We start from the raw sequence: 22,332 nt of genomic DNA, 5'->3' as shown, positions 1-22,332 counted from the left end.
GTAACCATTGGAATTAATCAGCCTCACTTAGCCTTTCTCCACATTTGTAAACATGCATTGTTTAAAGCCATATTATTTATATGCTCAGGATCAATTATTCACAACCTAAACGATGAACAAGACATTTGAAAAATAGGAGGACTATTCAAAGCCCTTCCATTTACCTCATCTTCACTCATTATTGGCAGTCTAGCACTTACAGGAACCCCTTTCCTAACTGGATTCTACTCTAAAGACCTAATCATTGAATCCGCAAACACGTCGTATACCAACGCCTGAGCCCTAACTATTACTCTCCTCGCCACCTCCCTAACTGCTGTCTACAGCACACGAATTATTTTCTATGTCCTAATAGGACGACCTCGATTTTCTACACTAACCTCAATCAATGAAAATAATCCCCAGCTACTTAACTCAATTAAACGTCTTCTCATTGGAAGTATTATTGCAGGATTTATCCTTTCATATAATATCCCACCTATAAATATCCCAGTCCTAACCATACCCACTTACCTGAAACTTACTGCACTATTAGTAACCATTCTAGGATTCGTCATTGCTATAGAACTAAACTCAATAACTCTTTATCTAAAAACCAAAATATACTCAAACACATCAAAATTTTCAACCTTACTAGGCTACTTTCCTACCATTGTTCATCGATTCAACCCTCATCTTAATCTTGTAGTAAGCCAAAAATTTTCATCAACCTTATTAGACCTAGTCTGACTAGAAAAATCTATTCCCAAGCTTACCACTAACTTTCATTCAACAGCCTCCACCATAACCTCTAATCAAAAAGGCCTCATCAAATTATACTTTTTATCATTCTTGACTTCAACACTCCTAGCAACCATAGTCGTATTCTATTTCCACGCGTAATCTCAATTACAATAAAAATACTAACAAACAACGATCAGCCAGCTACAACTATTAGTCAACTTCCACAATTATATATAGCTGCCACCCCTATTGAATCCTCACGAATTAATCCCAACTCATCCCCCTCAAACACTATCCAATTTCCCGAATCCTTAAACTCAATTACAACTTCTACTTCATCATATAAAACTATAAATATAACAATTAAAAATTCCACTAAATACCCCAATAATAAAGCTCCTCAAATAACTACACTTGACCCTCATGCTTCCGGATATTCCTCTGTTGCTATAGCCATAGTATAGCCAAACACTACCAGTATCCCTCCTAAATAGATTAAAAACACTACTAAACCTAAAAAAGACCCTCCAAAATACAATACAACTCCACATCCAATCCCCCCACTAACAATTAATCCTAAGCCTCCATAAATAGGAGAAGGTTTTGAAGAAAATCCTACAAAACCTAAAACAAAAAGTATACTTAATAAATACGTTACATAAGTCATTATTTTTACATGGAATCTAACCATGACTAATGACATGAAAAATCATCGTTGTTATTCAACTATAAAAACAGTAATGACAAACATTTGTAAAACTCACCCTTTAATCAAAATTGTTAATCACTCCTTTATTGACTTACCTGCACCTTCCAATATCTCCGCATGATGAAACTTTGGGTCCCTACTAGGTCTCTGCCTAGCCATCCAAATCCTCACTGGGTTATTTCTAGCAATACATTATATATCCGATACTATAACAGCCTTTTCATCAGTCACCCATATCTGTCGAGATGTTAATTACAGCTGACTTATCTGCTATATACATGCTAACGGTGCATCCATATTTTTTATCTGCCTTTTCCTTCATGTAGGCCGAGGATTATACTATGGCTCATACACTTACTTTGAAACATGAAACATTGGAGTTATCCTATTCGCAGTATTAGCCATGGCTTTCATAGGCTATGTCCTCCCCTGAGGCCAAATATCATTCTGAGGGGCAACCGTAATTACCAATCTTTTATCTGCCATCCCATACATCGGTTCAACCCTAGTAGAATGAATTTGAGGTGGTTTCTCAGTAGACAAAGCTACCCTAACTCAATTCTTCGCATTCCATTTTGTTCTTCCATTTATTATTGCAGCTCTAGTCATAGTTCACCTTCTTTTCCTTCATGAAACTGGATCAAACAACCCTTCAGGACTCATTTCTGACTCGGACAAAATCCCCTTTCACCCATATTACACTATTAAAGACGTCCTCGGAGTCCTCCTTCTTATTCTAGCTCGGATAACTCTAGTCCTATTTTCACCTGACCTTCTAGGAGATCCTGATAATTATACACTCGCAAACCCTTTAAGCACCCCACCTCATATTAAACCTGAATGGTACTTCTTATTTGCCTACGCCATTCTACGATCTATTCCCAACAAACTAGGAGGCGTCCTAGCCTTAGTCTTCTCAATCCTTATTCTTATACTTTTTCCACTTCTTCACTTATCTAAACAACGTAGCATAATATTCCGACCATTAAGTCAATGCATATTCTGAATCCTAGTAGCAGACCTATTTACATTAACCTGAATCGGAGGACAACCCGTTGAATATCCATTTATCATTATTGGCCAACTAGCATCAATCCTATACTTCACTATCATTCTCCTAATTCTACCAACCATCAGCCTAATTGAAAATAAACTTCTTAAATGAAGAGCCCTAATAGTATAAACATTACCTTGGTCTTGTAAACCAAAAATGAAGTTACAAACTTCTTAGAGCAATCTATCAGGGAAGAAAATACACTTTCCACCTTCAACTCCCAAAGCTGATATTTCTTACTTAAACTATTCCCTTCACTCGACCAGTTACTCAATTCTTGACTTTTATGTCACTATTAACTTTCATCCAGCAGCTCATCCCCATGTATATCGTGCATTTAATGCTTTACCCCATTAGACCATCAATAATCCATGTACATAGGACATTACATGTTTAATCAACATTAATATCGCTCCCATCATGCATATAAGCACGTCTATAATACTCACATAGTACATAATACAATAACTTATCCCTTCACATTAAATGCTTATCAACACGACTGTGATTTACCCATGAACACCATTCAAAGAACATAGCACATTAAAATCACTGGCGGTACATACCACATTAAGTCATAAATCCTTCTTGATCCAAATGACTATCCCCTACCAATCTTGGTCTCATAATCTACCACCCTCCGTGAAACCATCTACTCGCCCACTTCGTGTCCCTCTTCTTGCTCTGATCCCATTTTATCTTGGGGGTAGCTAATAGTGATCTTTATCTGGCATCTGGTTCCTACCTCAGGGCCATGAACTGCATAATCGCCCACTCGTTCCCCTTAAATAAGACATCACGATGGATTTGTTCCATTCTAGCCCGTGACCCAACATAACTGCACTGCACTGTCATGCCTTTAGTGGTTTTATTTTTTGGGGGATGCAGGGACTCACCATTGGCCGTCAGAGGCATCGTTCCATTCAATTCAATTGTAGCTGGACTTATTAGTCAATATTCTCGCTTATTCTGCCATAGTTGGGCTTAATGCTCGATAGACAAAAAAAAATGTTAAAACAGAAATTCCATAGAAGACCTAAATCAAAATAAACGTTTTATCATTTACTTTTTTAAAATCTATATTCCTATTCTTATCTGCTTAAAATTTTATTAACTTCTTTCTCAGTAGTTTAATATTAATAAATAAATCCTAAAACTCTAATTAACCAAACTATAGTAAATAACTATTATACTAATAGACACTAATAATACTTACATATAACTCTGTTTACCAAATCCTATATAAGCATGGCTCATAAATTTACATGTTAATGTAGCTTAATTCAATAAAGCAAAGCACTGAAAATGCTTAGATTGGTATTTTGTACCCCATAAACAATAGGTTTGGTCCTGGCCTTTTCATTAGCTTTTAGTTAACTTTTACATGCAAGCATCCCCACCCCAGTGAGAATGCCCTCTATATCTATGATTGATCAAAAGGTGCAGGCATCAAGTTCACTATTCCTAGTAGCTTATAATGCCTTGCTCCACCACACCCCCACGGGACACAGCAGTAATTAACATTAAGCCTATAAACGAAAGTTTGACTAAGTTAAGCTAAATTTAGGGTTGGTAAATTTCGTGCCAGCCACCGCGGTCATACGATTAACCCTAGTTAATGAAATACGGCGTAAAGCGTGATTAAGAGACTAATCAGATAACATTAAAATTATACTAAACCGTAAAAAGTCTTGGTATTAATGAAAATCAAATACGAAAGTAATCTTAAATTTTCTGAATTCACGATAGCTAAGACTCAAATTGGGATTAGATACCCCACTATGCTTAGCCCTAAACATAAATATTCAACAAACAAGAATATTCGCCAGAGTACTACTAGCAATGGCCTAAAACTCAAAGGACTTGGCGGTGCTTTATACCCCTCTAGAGGAGCCTGTTCTATAATCGATAAACCCTGATACACCTCACCACCTTTAGCAAATATCAGCCTATATACCGCCATCTGCAGCAAACCCTAAAAAGGTCCTATAGTAAGCAAGAAAATTTTACATTAGTACGTTAGGTCAAGGTGTAGCCTATAAGGTGGGAAGAAATGGGCTACATTTTCTATTTTCCTAGAACAAATATAACGATAGCTTTTATGAAATTCAGAGCATAAGGCGGATTTAGTAGTAAGTTAAGAATAGAGAGCTTAACTGAATAGGGCAATAAAGCACGCACACACCGCCCGTCACCCTCTTCAAATATATTTACATAATTCTATAAGTAATCTATTAAACCAAATATATAAGAAGAGATAAGTCGTAACAAGGTAAACATACTGGAAAGTGTGTTTGGAAGAATCAAAATGTAGCTTATTAACTAAAGCACCCGGCTTACACCCGAGAGATTTCATTCAATATGAACATTTTGAACTAATACTAGCCCAACTTTTATCCCCTCCTAAATACCATTCACCTAATAAATAAAACTTTCACCTAAATAAAGTATAGGAGATAGAAATTTATATTAGGATCTATAGAAAAAGTACCGTAAGGGAAAGATGAAAGAATAAATTTATATTACAAAAAAGCAAAGATTAACCCTTTTACCTTTTGCATAATAATTTAACCAGAAAATGTTTGACAAAAAGAATTTAAGCCAAATACCCCGAAACCAGATGAGCTACTTATGAGCAGCCAATAAGAGCCCATCCATCTATGTTGCAAAAAAGTGGAATGACTCATAAGTAGAGGTGAAAAGCCTACCGAGCCTGGCGATAGCTGGTTGTCCAGACTAGAATTTTAGTTCTACTTTAAATTTACCTCAAGCACTTATAAGCCAAATGTAAATTTAAATGTTATTCTAAAGAGGGACAGCTCTTTAGAGTCAAGAAATAAACCTTATTTAGAGAGTAAATTTATTAATTTCCATAGTTGGCCTAAAAGCAGCCATCAATTAAAAAAGCGTTTAAGCTTAACCTAATTACCAAAACTTAATACCTGACTACTTTCATGATCTCCCAAATCAACACTGGACTAATCTATTTCATAATAGAAGAAATTATGTTAAAATAAGTAACAAGAAAATATTCTCCCTGCATAAACTTATATCAGATCGAATGATTCACTGATAGTTAACAGCTCCATAATATTAAATAAATAGAACAACCATTATTACTTATACTGTTAACCCAACACTGGTATGCATAAAGGGAAAGATTAAATAAAGTAAAAGGAACTCGGCAAACACTAACCCCGCCTGTTTACCAAAAACATCACCTCTAGCATTAATAGTATTAGAGGCACTGCCTGCCCAGTGACACACGTTTAACGGCCGCGGTATCCTGACTGTGCAAAGGTAGCATAATCACTTGTTCTTTAAATAAGGACTAGTATGAATGGCTTTACGAGGGTTTAACTGTCTCTTACTTTTAATCAGTGAAATTGACCTTCCCTTGAAGAGGTGGGAATTTTATAATAAGACGAGAAGAACCTATGGAGCTTTAATTTAACAGTCTCACAGCCTTAATTATATCTTAGGAGTTAAAACTATTGTTCATAGACTAGAAATTTTGGTTGGGGTGACCTCGGAGTACAAACTAACCTCCAAATGATAATAATCTAGACATTACATGTCCAAATTACGACTCATTAATTGACCCAAATTATTGATCAACGGAACAAGTTACCCTAGGGATAACAGCGCAATCCTACTCAAGAGTCCATATCGACAGTTAGGGTTTACGACCTCGATGTTGGATCAGGACATCCAAATGGTGTAACCGCTATTAATGGTTCGTTTGTTCAACGATTAAAGTCCTACGTGATCTGAGTTCAGACCAGAGAAATCCAGGTCGGTTTCTATCTATTATTACATTTCTCCCAGTACGAAAGGACAAGAGAAATAAGGCCAATTATACACTCATGCCTTAAGTTAATGGATGAGATAATCTTAATCCAGTAAAATATTTTAAATAATCTGCCCTAGAATAGGGCTTGTTAAGATGGCAGAGCCTGGTAATTGCGTAAGACTTAAAACTTTATTTCAGAGGTTCAACTCCTCTTCTTAACATTAATGTTTTTAGTTAACCTTCTACTTTTAATTGTCCCAATCTTAGTAGCCATAGCCTTTCTTACCCTAATTGAACGAAAAATATTAGGATACATACAACTTCGCAAAGGCCCTAATGTTGTTGGACCTTATGGCCTACTCCAACCATTTGCTGACGCAATAAAGCTATTCATTAAAGAACCCCTAAAACCCTTGACATCATCTATTATACTATTTATTATTGCTCCAACCCTCGCCCTAACACTGGCATTTACCATATGAATTCCCCTACCCATACCCATACCCCTTATTAACATAAATATAGGAGTCCTATTTATCTTAGCTACTTCAAGCTTAGCCGTATATGCAATTTTATGATCTGGATGGGCTTCCAATTCTAAATATGCTTTAATTGGAGCTCTACGAGCTGTAGCACAAACTATCTCATACGAAGTAACATTAGCAATCATCCTTCTCTCAGTACTTCTAATAAATGGATCCTTTACTTTGTCCACACTTATTACTACTCAACAATTTACATGACTTTTATTTCCAACATGACCTCTAGCAATAATATGATTTATTTCAACACTAGCAGAAACTAATCGAGCTCCATTTGATTTAACAGAAGGAGAATCAGAACTCGTATCAGGATTTAATGTTGAATACGCAGCCGGTCCCTTTGCCTTATTTTTCATAGCTGAATATACTAACATTATCATAATAAACGCATTAACAGTAACCCTATTTATAGGGGCACTGCTAAACCCTATTTTCCCCGAAACTTTTACATTAAACTTTGTCCTAAAAACACTCATTTTAACTTCCACTTTTCTATGAATCCGAGCATCCTATCCTCGATTCCGTTACGACCAACTCATGCACCTTCTATGAAAAAACTTTTTTTCTTTTCTTTTTTTTTTTTTTTTTTTATTGTTGGTCGTTCAAAACCTTACACAGTTCTTAATACATCATATTTCACAGTTTGATTCAAGCGGGTTATGAACTCCCAACTTTACCCCGTATACAGATTGCTGTATCACATCAGTTACCCTTCCATTGATTGACATATTGCCTTTCTAGCGTCTGATGTATTCTGCTGTCAGTCCTATTTTCTACTATCCCCCCTCCCCTCCCCTCCCCTCCCCTTTTCTCTCTACCCCTTCTACTGTAAATCATTTCTTCCATTTGTATTATCTTGTCTTACCCCTCCATTACATATTTCTTGATATATCATATTTCACATTTTGATTCAAGTGGGTTATGCACTCCCATATTGCCCCTTATACAGATTGCAGATTCACATCAGTTTCACTTCCATTGCTTTACATATTGCCATCCTAGTGTCTGTTGTATTCTGCTGCCTTTCCTATCCTCTACTATCCCCCCTCCCCTCCCCTCTTCTCTCTCTACCCCCACTACTGCAATTCATTCCTCCCCCTTGTATTATTTTTCCCTTTCCCCTCACTTCCTCTTGTATGTAATTTGGTATAAACCTGAGGGTCTCGTTCCATTTCCATGCTATTTCCCTTCTCTCTCCCTTTCCCTCCCACCTCTCAACCCTGTTTAATGATGGTCTTCTTCTTGTGCTCTTCTTCCCTAGTCTGTTCTTAATTACTCTCCTTATATCAAAGAAGACATTTGGCATTTGTTTTTTAGGGCTTGGCTAGCTTCGCTTAGCATAATCTGCTCTAATGCCATCCATTTCCCTCCAAATTCCATGATTTTGTCATTTCTTAATGCAGAGTAATACTCCATTGTGTATAAATGCCACATTTTTTTTATCCATTCGTCTATTGAAGGGCATCTAGGTTGGTTCCACAGTCTTCCTATTGTGAATTGTGCTGCTATGAACATCGATGTAGCAGTGTCCCTGTAGCATGCTCTTTTTAGGTCTTTAGGGAATAGACCCAGAAGGGGGATAGCTGGGTCAAATGGTGGTTCCATTCCCAGCTTTCCAAGAAATCTCCATACTGCTTTCCAAATTGGCTGCACCAATTTGCAGTCCCACCAACAATGTACAAGTGTACCCTTTTCCCCACATCCTCGCCAGCACTTATTGTTGTTTGACTTCGTAATGGCTGCCAATCTTACTGGAGTGAGATGGTATCTTAGGGTGGTTTTGATTTGCATTTCTCTGACTGCTAGAGATGGTGAGCATTTTTTCATGTACTTGTTGATTGATTGTATGTCCTCCTCTGAGAAGTGTCTGTTCAAGTCCTTGGCCCATTTGTTGATGGGATTATTTGTTATCTTATTGTCTAATTTTCTGAGTTCTTTATATACTCTGGATATTAGGGCTCTATCTGAAGTGTGAGGAGTAAAGATTTGTTCCCATGATGTAGGTTCCCTATTTACCTCTCTTATTGTTTCTTTTGCTGAGAAAAAACTTTTTAGTTTGAGTAAGTCCCATTTGTTGATTCTAGATGTTAACTCTTGTGCTATGGGTGTCCTATTGAGGAATTTGGAGCCTGACCCCACAGCATGTAGGTCGTAGCCAACTTTCTCTTCTATCAGATGCCGTGTCTCTGATTTGATATCAAGCTCCTTGATCCATTTTGAGTTAACTTTTGTGCATGGCGAGAGAAAGGGATTCAATTTCATTTTGTTGCATATGGATTTCCAATTTTCCCAACACCATTTGTTGAAGATGCTATCCTTCCTCCATTGAATGCTTTTAGCCCCTTTATCAAATATAAGAAAGTTGTAGTTTTGTGGGTTGGTTTCTGTGTCCTCTATTCTGTACCATTGGTCCACCCGCCTGTTTTGGTACCAGTACCATGCTGTTTTTGTTACTATTGCTCTGTAGTATAGTTTGAAATCTGGAATTGCTATACCACCTGATTCACATTTCCTGCTTAGTATTGTTTTTGCAATTCTGGGTCTTTTATTCTTCCATATGAATTTCATGATTGCTTTCTCCATTTCTACAAGAAATGCCGTTGGGATTTTGATTGGCATTGCATTAAACCTATAGAGAACTTTTGGTAATATCGCCATTTTGATGATGTTAGTTCTGCCTATCCATGAACAGGGTATATTTTTCCATCTTCTAAGGTCTTCTTCAATTTCTCTCTTTAGGGTTCTGTAGTTTTCATTGTATAAGTCTTTCACATCTTTTGTTAGGTTGATTCCCAAGTATTTTATTCTTTTTGAGGATATTGTGAACGGGGTGGTTGTCCTCGTGTCCATTTCAGAGGATTTGTCGCTGATATACAGGAATGCCTTTGATTTATGGGTGTTGATTTTATAACCTGCCACTTTGCTGAATTCATTTATTAGCTCTAACAGTTTCTTTGTAGACCATATTGGGTCTGCTAGGTATAGAATCATGTCATCTGCAAATAGTGATAACTTAAGTTCTTCTTTTCCTATTTTTATGCCTTTAATTTCTTTCGTCTGTCTAATTGCTCTGGCCAGTGTTTCGAGAACTATGTTGAACAGGAGTGGTGAGAGAGGGCATCCCTGTCTTGTTCCAGATTTTAGAGGGAATGCCTTCAATTTTTCTCCATTCAGAATGATGCTAGCCTGAGGCTTAGCATAAATTGCTTTTACAATGTTGAGGTATGTTCCTGTTATCCCTAGTTTTTCGAGAGTTTTGAACATAAACGGATGCTGTACTTTGTCGAATGCTTTTTCTGCATCTATCGAGATGATCATATGGTTCTTATTTTTAAGTCTATTGATGTGGTGAATAACATTTATTGATTTCCGTATATTGAACCACCCTTGCATACCAGGGATGAATCCTACTTGATCATGGTGCACAATTTTTTTGATATGTTTTTGTATCTGATTTGCTAGAATTTTATTGAGGATTTTTGCATCTAGGTTCATTAGAGATATTGGTCTGTAGTTTTCTTTCTTTGAAGTGTCTTTGTCTGGTTTCGGAATCAGGGTGATGTTGGCCTCGTAGAATGAATTTGGAAGTTCTCCCTCTTTTTCTATTTCCTGAAATAGCTTGAAAAGTATTGGTATTAGTTCCTCTTTAAAGGTTTTGTAAAACTCTGCTGTAAACCCATCAGGTCCTGGGCTTTTCTTAGATGGTAATCTTTTGATGGTTTCTTCTATTTCCTCAATTGATATTGGTCTGTTTAGGTTGTCTATATCCTCCTGACTCAATCTGGGCAGATTATATGACTTAAGAAATTTATCGATGCCTTCACTATCTTCTATTTTATTGGAGTATAAGGATTCGAAATAATTTCTGATTATCTTCTGTATTTCTGAAGTGTCTGTCGTGATCTTGCCTTTTTCATTCCTTATGCTAGTAATTTGAGTTCTCTCTCTTCTTCTCTTCGCTAGCATGGCTAAGGGTCTGTCAATTTTATTTATCTTTTCGAAGAACCAACTTTTCGTTTTGTCAATTTTTTCAATTGTTTCTTTTGTTTCGATTTCATTAATTTCAGCTCTGATTTTAATTATTTCTAGCCTTCTACTTCTTTTGCTGTTGTTTTGCTCTTCTTTTTCTAGAATTTTGAGATGAAGTATGAGATCATTTATTTGTTGGTTTTTTCTTTTTTTAAGGAATGAACTCCAAGCAATGAATTTTCCTCTTAGAACTGCTTTCAATGTGTCCCATAGATTCCGATATGTTGTGTCTGTGTTTTCATTAAACTCTAAGAATTTTTTAATTTCCTCCTTAATGTCTTCTAAAACCCATTGATCATTCAGTAACCTATTGTTCATTCTCCAAGTGATGCATGATTTTTCCTTGCTTCTTTTATGGTTGATTTTTAGTTTCATTCCATTATGGTCAGATAAGATGCATGGTATTATCTCCGCTCCTTTATATTGTCTAAGAGTTGCCCTGTGACATAATATATGATCTATTTTTGAGAAGGATCCATGTGCTGCTGAGAAAAAAGTGTAGCTGCTTGATGTTGGGTGGTATATTCTATATATGTCAATTAAGTCTAGGTTGTTAATTGTGTTATTGAGTTCTATAGTTTCCTTATTCAACTTTTGTTTGGAAGATCTGTCCAGTGGTGAGAGAGGTGTGTTGAAGTCTCCCATGATTATTGTATGGTGGTCTATTAGACTCTTGAACTTGAGAAGAGTTTGCTTGATGAACGCAGCAGCACCGTTGTTTGGGGCATATATATTTATGATTGTTATGTCTTGTTGGTGTATGGTTCCCTTGAGCAGTATGTAGTGTCCTTCTTTATCCCTTTTGATTAACTTTGGTTTGAATCTATTTTATTTGATATGAGTATGGACACTCCTGCTTGTTTCCGCAGTCCATATGAGTGATATGATTTTTCCCAACCTTTCACCTTCAGTCTATGTATATCCTTTCCTATCAAATGCGTCTCCTGTAGGCCAGCATATTGTTGGATCTTGTTTTGTGATCCATTCAACTACCTGTGTCTCTTAATTGGTGAGTTTAAGCCATTAACATTTAGGGTTATTATTGAGATATGGTTTGTTCTTCCAGCCATATTTGTTTATTAATGCTGTTAAACCTGATTTGTTTTTCTCTTTGATTTTCCCCCCCTTTACTGTCCTACCTCCCACTGTTGGTTTTCATTGTTGTTTTCCATTTCCTCTTCCTGTAGTGTTTTGCCAAGGATTTTTTGAAGAGATGGTTTTCTAGCTGCAAATTTTTTAACTTTTGTTTATCATGGAATGTTTTAATTTCATCTCCATCCTGAAGCTTAATTTCGCTGGATACACGATTCTTGGTTGGAACCCATTTTCTTTTAGCGTTTGAAATATGTTATTCCAGGATCTTCTAGCTTTTAGAGTCTGTGTTGAGAGATCAGCTGTTATCCTGATTGGTTTACCCCTAATGTAATCTGCTTCCTTTCTCTTGTAGCTTTTAAAATTCTCTCCTTATTCTGTATGTTGGACATCTTCATTATAATGTGTCTAGGTGTGGATCTCTTATGATTTTGCACATTCGGCGTCCTGTAGGCTTCTAGGATTTGGGGTTCTGTCTCATTCTTCAAGTCTGGAAAGTTTTCTCATATTATTTCACTGAATAAGTTGTCTATTCCTTTGGTTTGGGAGCTCTGTGCCTTCCTGTATCCCAATGACTCTTAAGTTTGGTCTTTTGATATTATCCCATATTTCTTGGATGTTCTGCTCATGGTTTCTTAGCAGACTTGCTGAGCTGTCTATGCTCTTTTCAAGTTGAAATACTCTGTCTTCATTGTCTGATGTTCTATCTTCTAAGTGATCCACTCTGCTGGTAGTTTTCTCAATTGAGTTTTTAAGTTGGTTTATTGCTTCCTGCATTTCTAGGATTTGTATTTGTTTATTTTTTATTTCCTCTATCTCCCTGTGAAATTGATCTTTTACTTCCTGGATTTGTTTATGAAGTTCCTTGTCAATGTGATCTTTCATTGTCTGATTTTGCTGTCTCATGTCTTCCTTGAGACTCCAGATCATCTGAAGCATGTATATCCTGACCTCTCTGCTGACATTCCATCTGTTGCAGCTATTACCTCTTCTAGAGTTGAGTTGACCTGCATTGCCTGTGGTCCCTTTCTTTCCTTGTCTTTTCATGCTGCTGGCGTTTCTTTCTGCTTGGTGAAGCTGTTGTGTTTTTGAGATTTTCCCTCTATTTATTTATATTGCTCTTGTATAGTTGAAAAGTCTCCCTTGCAGGACAGATGGTGGCTGTGATCCTCCACCAATTGGTGCGATCTGTCTACCACGCTGGCGGGCCCTAGGTCTGCTCTGCTGGCCGGTCGAAGGTCCGCCTACCCAGCAGGCGCGAGGGGCACTTCTGTCTCTCCGTAGGTTGCTGGGCCTAACCTCCCGATGGGTCCCCGGTATGCCTACCTTGCAGGCACTGGGGGTGGCGCTGGCTCCGGCCCGCAACAAGCCACTGGGCCTGATCTGCCGCTGGTCGCAGTCCCGCCTACCTTGCAGGCACTGGGCGAGGGGACGGGCCTGGCCCCACAGAAGGCCGCTGGTGGGTCGCAGGACGCCGTTCCCTGCAGGCGCTTGTGTCAGCTCTGTCTCTTCGCAGATTGCTGGGCCTGACCTGCCTGTGGGTCGCCGGTTCTCCTACTTTGCAGGCACTGGGGGTGGGGCCGGCTCCGGCCTGCAACCAGCCGCTGGGCCTGATCTGCCGCTGGTCGCAGTCCCGCCTACCTTGCAGGCACTGGGGGAGGGACTGTCCTGCCCCTCAGCAGGCCACTAAGCCTGATCTGCTAGAGGTGACAGTCCCGCCTACCTTGCAGGCTCTGGGGGAGGGGACGGGCCTGCCCCACAGAAGGCCGCTGGTGGGTCGCAGGACCCTGTTCCTTGCAGGCGCGTGTGTCAGCTCTGCCTGTCCGCAGATTGCTGGGCCTGGCCTGCCCGTAGGTCGCCGGTTCTCCTACCTTGCAGGCACTGGGGGTGGGCCGGCTCTGGCCCCAACCAGCCGCTGGGCCTGCTCTGCCGGTGGTCACAGTCCCTCCTACCTTGCAGGCACTGGGGGAGGGGACGGGCCTGCCCCACAGAAGGCCGCTGGTGGGTCGCAGGACCCTGTTCCCTGCAGGCGCGTGTGTCAGCTCTGTCTCTTCCGCAGATTGCTGGGCCTGACCTGCCTGTGGGTCGCCGGTTCTCCTACTTTGCAGGCACTGGGGGTGGGGCCGGCTCCGGCCCGCAACCAGCCGCTGGGCCTGATCTGCCGCTGGTCGCAGTTCCGCCTACCTTGCAGGCACTGGGGGAGGGGACTGTCCTGCCCCTCAGCAGGCCACTAAGCCTGATCTGCTAGAGGTGACAGTCCCGCCTACCTTGCAGGCTCTGGGGGAGGGGACGGGCCTGCCCCACAGAAGGCCGCTGGTGGGTCGCAGGACCCTGTTCCTTGCAGGCGCGTGTGTCAGCTCTGTCTGTCCGCAGATTGCTGGGCCTGGCCTGCCGGTAGGTCGCCGGTTCTCCTACCTTGCAGGCACTGGGGGTGGGGCCGGCTCTTATGAAAAAACTTTTTACCCCTAACTCTAGCCCTATGCATATGACATATCTCTCTCCCAATTATAACCGCATGTGTACCACCCCAAATATAAGAAATATGTCTAATAAAAGAGTTACTTTGATAGAGTAAATTATAGAGGTTTAAATCCTCTTATTTCTAGAACTATAGGGATTGAACCTAATCCTAAGAATTCAAAATTCTTCGTGCTACCTATTACACAACGTCCTAAATAGTAAGGTCAGCTAAATAAGCTATCGGGCCCATACCCCGAAAATGTTGGTTTATATCTTTCCCGTACTAATTAACCCCTTGACTTCCTCCGCAATCTACTTCACTCTATTTTCTGGGACTATAGTTACACTCTTCAGCTCACATTGACTTCTAACTTGAGTAGGCCTTGAAATAAGCATACTAGCTATTATTCCCATTCTAATTAACAAAGGAAACCCTCGATCCACAGAAGCTGCATGCAAATATTTTCTCATTCAAGCCACCGCATCAATAATCCTAATAATAGGCACAATAATTAACTTCATAGACTCAGGTCAATGAACCCTGTCCAACCCGTACAATCAAATCTCATCATTCATGTTTACAATTGCACTTTCAATAAAAATAGGACTTGCTCCATTTCACCTATGAGTTCCAGAAGTTACCCAAGGAATTCCACTCAAATCAGGACTAATCATGCTAACATGACAAAAAATTGCTCCAATCTCTACCGTATATCAAATCGCACCCTCTATAAACCCAACCCTCACACTACTTATAGGGACCCTATCAATCGTATTAGGAGGATGAGGAGGACTTAACCAAACCCAACTACGAAAGATCATAGCATACTCATCAATCGCCCATATAGGATGAATAATAGCAATCGTCACATATAATTCAACCTTAACAATATTTAACCTAGTCATTTATATCATACTTACCATCAATATATTTATACTTCTCCTTTTTTATAAAAAAACTTCCACCCTTTCCCTGTCTAACATATGAAATAAATTCCCTCTTCTAACACCCACAATTTTGATTGTACTGATATCACTAGGAGGATTACCTCCTCTAACAGGATTTACACCAAAATGAATTATCCTCAAAGAACTTATTTCAAATAACAACATTATCTTCTCTTCACTAATAGCAATTCTAGCACTACTAAACTTATACTTCTATACACGACTTATCTATTCAACATCTCTAACCTTATTCCCATCATTTAATAACACTAAGATAAAATGACAATTCGAAAATATAAAACTCACACCTTTTCTACCCACACTCATTATTACCTCTGCTCTTTCTGTCCCATTAATACCCCTCTTCTCACTCCTAAACTAGGAATTTAGGTTAATATAGACCAAGGACCTTCAAAGTCCTAAGCAAGTATCCAATACTTAATTCCTGTGCTAAGGACTGCAAGACTTTATCCTACATCAATTGAATGCAAACCAATCACTTTAATTAAGCTAAGCCCTTAATCTCTAGACTGATGGGATTTTAAAATCCCATAAGACCTTAGTTAACAGCTAAACGCCCTACTCAACTGGCTTCAATCTACTTCTCCTGCTGTAAGGGAAAAAAGGCGGGAGAAGCCCCAGCAGAGTTGAAGCTGCTCCTTTGAATTTGCAATTCAATATGAATATTCACCTCGGGACTTGGCAAAAAGAGGACTCAACCTCTGTATTTAGATTTACAGTCTAATGCTTACTCAGCCATTTTACCACCTACCTATGTTCATCAACCGTTGATTCTTCTCAACTAATCACAAAGATATTGGTACACTTTACCTTCTATTTGGCGCTTGAGCTGGGATAGTAGGAACTGCACTTAGTCTACTAATCCGTGCTGAGCTAGGTCAACCTGGAGCTCTATTGGGTGACAACCAAATTTACAATGTTATTGTTACTGCTCATGCATTCGTTATAATTTTCTTTATAGTTATACCAATTATAATTGGTGGGTTTGGAAACTGACTAGTACCCCTAATAATTGGAGCTCCTGATATAGCATTTCCACGAATAAATAATATAAGCTTCTGACTTCTTCCTCCTTCTTTTCTCCTCTTACTCGCTTCTTCTATGGTTGAAGCAGGAGCAGGAACTGGCTGAACCGTTTATCCTCCATTAGCTGGAAATCTTGCCCATGCAGGAGCTTCAGTAGACCTAACCATCTTCTCCCTTCACTTAGCAGGAGTCTCATCCATCCTAGGAGCAATTAACTTTATTACAACAATTATTAACATAAAACCACCTGCTATATCTCAATATCAAACTCCTTTATTTGTATGATCCGTGTTAATTACAGCAGTACTTCTACTCTTGTCCCTTCCGGTTCTTCCGGCAGGAATCACTATACTACTCACAGATCGTAATCTTAATACCACATTTTTTGACCCTGCTGGAGGTGGGGATCCTATCCTCTCTCAACATCTATTTTGATTTTTTGGACACCCTGAAGTTTATATTCTTATCCTTCCAGGATTTGGTATAATTTCTCATATCGTAACATATTACTCAGGAAAAAAAAGAACCATTCGGTTATATAGGAATAGTATGAGCTATAATATCTATTGGTTTCCTTGGATTTATTGTATGAGCCCATCATATATTTACCGTTGGAATAGATGTAGATACTCGAGCTTATTTTACATCCTCAACTATAATTATTGCTATTCCTACAGGAGTAAAAGTTTTTAGCTGATTAGCGACCCTGCACGGAGGAAATATTAAATGATCACCTGCAATACTATGAGCACTCGGCTTTATTTTCTTATTCACTGTAGGAGGCCTAACAGGTATTGTCTTAGCCAACTCCTCATTCGATATTGTCCTACACGATACATATTATGTAGTAGCCCACTTTCACTATGTGTTATCAATGGGAGCTGTGTTTTCCATTATGGGAGGATTTGTTCACTGATTCCCTCTTTTTTCTGGTTACACACTAAATGATATATGAGCTAAAATTCATTTTACTGTAATATTTGTTGGAGTAAATTTAATTTTCTTTCCTCAACATTTCTTAGGATTATCAGGTATACCATGTCGATACTCTGATTACCCAGATGCTTACACAGCATGAAATACTGTATCCTCAATAGGTTCCTTTATTTCTCTCACAGCTGTTATAATTATAATTTTTATAATTTGAGAAGCATTTGCATCAAAACGAGAAGTCCTCACCGTAGAACTGACACCAACTAACCTAGAATGACTGCATGGGTGCCCTCCACCCTATCACACATTTGAAGAACCTACTTACATTAAGGCTTAAATCAAGAAAGGAAAGAATCAAACTTGCTAAGACTAGTTTCAAGCCAGCCTCATAACCATTATGACTTTCTTCTTGAGATATTAGTAAAATAATTACATAACTTTGTCAAAGTTAACTTATAGGTTAAATCCCTATATATCACTAATGGCTTACTCGCTCGAATTTGGATTTCAAGACACCACATCTCCCATTATAGAAGAACTTTTACACTTTCATGACCATACCCTTATAATTGTTTTCTTAATTAGCTCCTTAGTCCTCTATATTATCTCATTAATACTAACTACAAAATTAACTCATACAAGCACTATAGATGCTCAAGAAGTAGAGACTATCTGAACCATCCTTCCTGCTATTATCCTTATTCTGATTGCTCTCCCCTCTCTACGTATTCTATACATAATAGACGAAATTAACGACCCATCCTTAACAGTAAAGACAATAGGCCATCAATGATATTGAAGCTATGAATACACTGACTACGAAGACCTTAACTTTGACTCTTACATAATTCCAACTTCAGACTTAGCCCCCGGAGATCTACGACTTCTGGAAGTCGACAATCGAGTTGTTCTTCCAATGGAGTTACCTGTACGAATATTAATCTCATCTGAAGATGTACTTCACTCTTGAGCAGTCCCATCCCTTGGATTAAAAACAGATGTCATCCCAGGCCGACTTAATCAAGCTACACTAACATCAACACGACCAGGACTTTATTATGGGCAATGCTCTGAAATTTGCGGATCAAATCATAGCTTCATACCTATTGTTCTTGAATTAGTTCCACTAAAACACTTTGAAAACTGATCCTCATCAATACTATAAATTCATTATGAAGCTAAATAGCATCAACCTTTTAAGTTGAAGATTAGGAGTTGAACCTCCTTATAATGAAATGCCCCAACTAGACACATCCACATGATTTATTACAATTCTATCAATGATTCTAGCCCTTTTCTTTATATTGCAACTTAAAATCTCAAATCACTCTTATCCGTCTAATCCCTCTCTTAAAAATACTAAACTAATTGAACATAAAACTCCTTGAGAAGAAAAATGAACGAAAATCTATTTGACTCTTTCATTACCCCTACACTTATAGGTCTTCCTATTGTCCTTCTTATTATTATATTCCCCAATTTACTCTTTCCTTCACCTACTCGACTAGTAAACAACCGTCTAGTATCACTCCAACAATGACTAATTCAACTTGTACTAAAACAAATAACGGCAATGCACAACCCGAAAGGACGTACCTGATCCTTAATACTAATTTCATTAATTATATTTATTGGCTCAACTAATCTTCTAGGCCTTCTACCTCATTCTTTCACACCAACAACCCAATTATCAATAAACTTAGGAATGGCTATCCCTCTGTGAGCAGGAGACATAATCACCGGATTCCGTCATAAGACTAAAGCATCATTAGCCCACTTTCTCCCACAAGGAACCCCAATTCCTCTTATCCCTATACTTATCATTATTGAGACAATTAGCCTTTTTATTCAACCTATAGCATTAGCTGTACGATTAACAGCTAATATTACAGCTGGTCATCTTCTTATACATTTAATTGGAGGAGCAACTCTTGTATTAACATCTATTAGCCCTCCTACAGCTATTCTTACTTTTATTATTCTTGTCCTATTAACAATACTCGAATTTGCAGTTGCATTAATTCAAGCTTATGTTTTTACCCTCTTAGTAAGTCTTTATTTACACGATAATACTTAATGGCCCACCAAACCCACGCCTATCATATAGTTAATCCTAGTCCCTGACCATTAACAGGGGCCCTCTCCACCTTACTCCTAACGTCTGGCCTAGTAATATGATTTCACTTCAACTCCTCCTTTCTTCTCACACTAGGCCTAACAGCTAATACCCTAACAATATACCAATGATGACGAGACGTCGTGCGAGAAGGTACATTTCAAGGTCACCACACATCAATTGTCCAAAAAGGTTTACGATACGGCATAGTACTATTTATCATTTCAGAAGTATTCTTCTTTGCCGGATTTTTCTGAGCATTCTACCATTCTAGCTTAGCCCCAACCCCCGAATTAGGCAGTTGCTGACCTCCAGTAGGAATCAACCCACTTAACCCCTTAGAAGTTCCACTATTAAATACCTCTGTTCTTTTAGCTTCGGGAGTTTCAATTACTTGAGCTCACCACAGCCTAATAGAAGGAGCAGATGTTGTAGGCTGAGGTGCAGGTGGACTGTTATAGAGAGCAGTTGTTGGAGACTAGGGTGCAGAAGAATCGTGGAGAGCAGAGGTTTCAGACTGAGGTGCAGAAGTACTGTTAAGAGAGCAGAGGTTGGAGACTGAGGTGCAGCAGGTCTGTTACAGAGAGCAGAGTTTAGAGACTGACGTGCAGAAGGACTGTTACAGAAAGCAGAGGTTGGAAATTGGTGTGCAGAAAGACCGTTACAGAGAGTAGAGTTTGGAGACTGCGGTATATAAGGACTGTTACAGAGAGCAGAGGTTGGAGACTGGGGTGCAGAAGGACTGTTACACAAAGCACAGGTTGAAGACTGAGGTGCAGAAGGATAAATACAAAGAGCAGAGTTTGGAGACTGGGGTTCAGAAGGACTGATTCAAAAAGCAGAGGTTGGAGACTGGGTTGCAGAAGGACCGTTACAGAGAGCACAGTTTGCATACTGTGGTACATAAGGTCTGTGACAGAAAGCAGATCTCGGAGTCTGGGGAGCAGAAAAACTGTTGAAGAGGGGAGAGGTTTGAGACTGGGATGAAGAAAAAATTTTACAGAGAGCAGAGTTTGAAAACTGGAGTTCAGAAAGATCTTACAGAGAGCAAAGTTTGGAGACTGTATTGCAGAAGAACTGTTGCAGAGAGCAGACGTTGGAGACTGGGGTCCTGAAGGTTCGTTGCAGAGAGCAGAGATTGGAGACTGGGGTGCAGAAGTACTGTTGTAGAGAGCAGATGCTGGATACTGGAGTGGAGAAGGACTGTTGCAGAGAGCAGATATTAGAGACTGGGGTACAGAAGGATTGTTACAGAGAGCAGGGGTTGGAGAATGAGGTGCGGAAGGACTGTTACAAAGAGCAGTGTTTGGAGACTTGGGTGCAGAAGGACTGTTACAGAGAGCAGGGGTTGGAGACTGCGGTTCAGATGGATGCTACAGAGAGCAGAGTTTGCAGTCTGGGGTGCTAAAGGACAGTTGCAGAGAGCAGATGTTGGAGACTTGGGTGAAGAAGAATCGTTGCAGAGAGAAGAGGTTGAAGACTGGGGTGCAGAAGGCCTATTACTGAGAGCAGAGGTTAAAGACTGAGGTGTAGAAGGACTGTTTCAGAGATGAGAGGTTGGAGACTGGGGTTTAGTAGGATCATTGCAGAGAGCAGAGGTTGGAGACAGGCGTGCAGAATGATCGTTGCATAGAGCAGAGTTTGGAGACTTTCATGCAGAAGGCCTGTTACAGAGAAGAGAGGTTGGAGACTGGGGTGCAGAAGGACTGTTATAGAGAGAAGTGTTTGGAGACTGGTTTGCTGAAGGATCTTACAGAGAGCAGAGGTTGGAGACTGAGCTGCAGGTGGACTGTTACAGAGAGCAGTGGTGTGGAGACTGTGATTCAGAAGAATCGTGGAAAGCAGAGGTTTCAGACTGAGGTACAGGTGGACTTTTACAGAGAGCAGTGATTGGAGACTGGGGTGTAGAAGGACTGTTACAGAGAGCAGAGTTTGGAAACTCAGGTGCAGAAAAACTGTTACAGAAAGCAGAGTTTGAAAATTAAGGTGCAGAAAGACCTTTACAGAGAGCAAAGTTTGGAGACTGCGGTATAGGACTGTTACCTAGAGCAGAGGTTGAAGACAGGGGTGCAGAAGGACTCTTACATTGAGCATAGGTTGGAGACTGAGGTGCAAAGGATAGATACAGAGACCAGATTTTGGAGACTGGGGTTCAGGCAGACTGATACAGAAAGCAGAGATTAGAGACTGGGGTGTTGAAGAACCTTTACAAAGAGCAGAGGTTGGAGACTGCAAAACAGAAGGACTGTTACAGAGAACAGATCTCCGAGACTGGGGAGCAGAAGGACTGCTGCAGAGAGCAGAGGTTGGAGACTGGGTGGAGAAGGAATGATATAGAGAGCAGAGTTTGGAAACTGGAGTTCAGAAGGATCTTATAGAGAGCAGAGGTTGGAAACTGTGGTTCAGAAGGACTGTTGCTGAGAGCAGAGTTTGGAGACTGGAGTCCAGAAGGATCTTTGTAGAGAGTGGAGTTTGAAGACTGGGGAGCAAAAAGAGTGTTGCAGAGAGCAGATGTTTAAGACTGGGGTGCAGAAAGAATGTTGCAGAGAGCAGATTTTAGAGCCTGGGGTGCAGAAGGACTGTTACAGAGAGCAGAGGTTGGAGACTGAGATGCAGAAGGACTGTTACAGAGAGCAGAGTTTCGAGACTTGGGTGTAGAAGGACTGTTACAGAGAGCATAGGTTGGAGACTAAGGTTCAGATGGATCTTACGGAGAGCAGAGTTTGGAGACTGGGGTTCAAAACGACTGTTGCAGACAGCAGATGTTGGAGACTGGGTTGGAGAAGAATCGTTTCAGAGAGAAGAGTTTGGAGACTGGGGTGCAGAAAGCCTGTTACAGAGAGCAGAAGTTGGAGAACTGTTGTGCAGAAGGACAGGTACAAAGTG

The 22,332-nt window shown here is 39.7% G+C and overlaps 1 non-coding gene across 1 annotated transcript; it reads left to right on the top strand.

The window, feature by feature from the left end:
- Window positions 1-3,823: 3,823 nt before the first annotated feature.
- Window positions 3,824-4,791, top strand: LOC144372472 (18S ribosomal RNA). Its single transcript, XR_013432472.1, has one exon. It is a non-coding gene; the product is annotated as an 18S ribosomal RNA (ribosomal RNA).
- Window positions 4,792-22,332: the final 17,541 nt, after the last annotated feature.

Source organism: Ictidomys tridecemlineatus, unplaced genomic scaffold (genome assembly GCF_052094955.1).
Source record: "Ictidomys tridecemlineatus isolate mIctTri1 unplaced genomic scaffold, mIctTri1.hap1 Scaffold_1081, whole genome shotgun sequence".
Classification (NCBI taxonomy): domain Eukaryota; kingdom Metazoa; phylum Chordata; class Mammalia; order Rodentia; family Sciuridae; genus Ictidomys; species Ictidomys tridecemlineatus.
The sequence above is the reverse complement of the archived record's forward strand: the minus strand, read 5'-3'. Positions and strand labels throughout refer to the sequence as shown.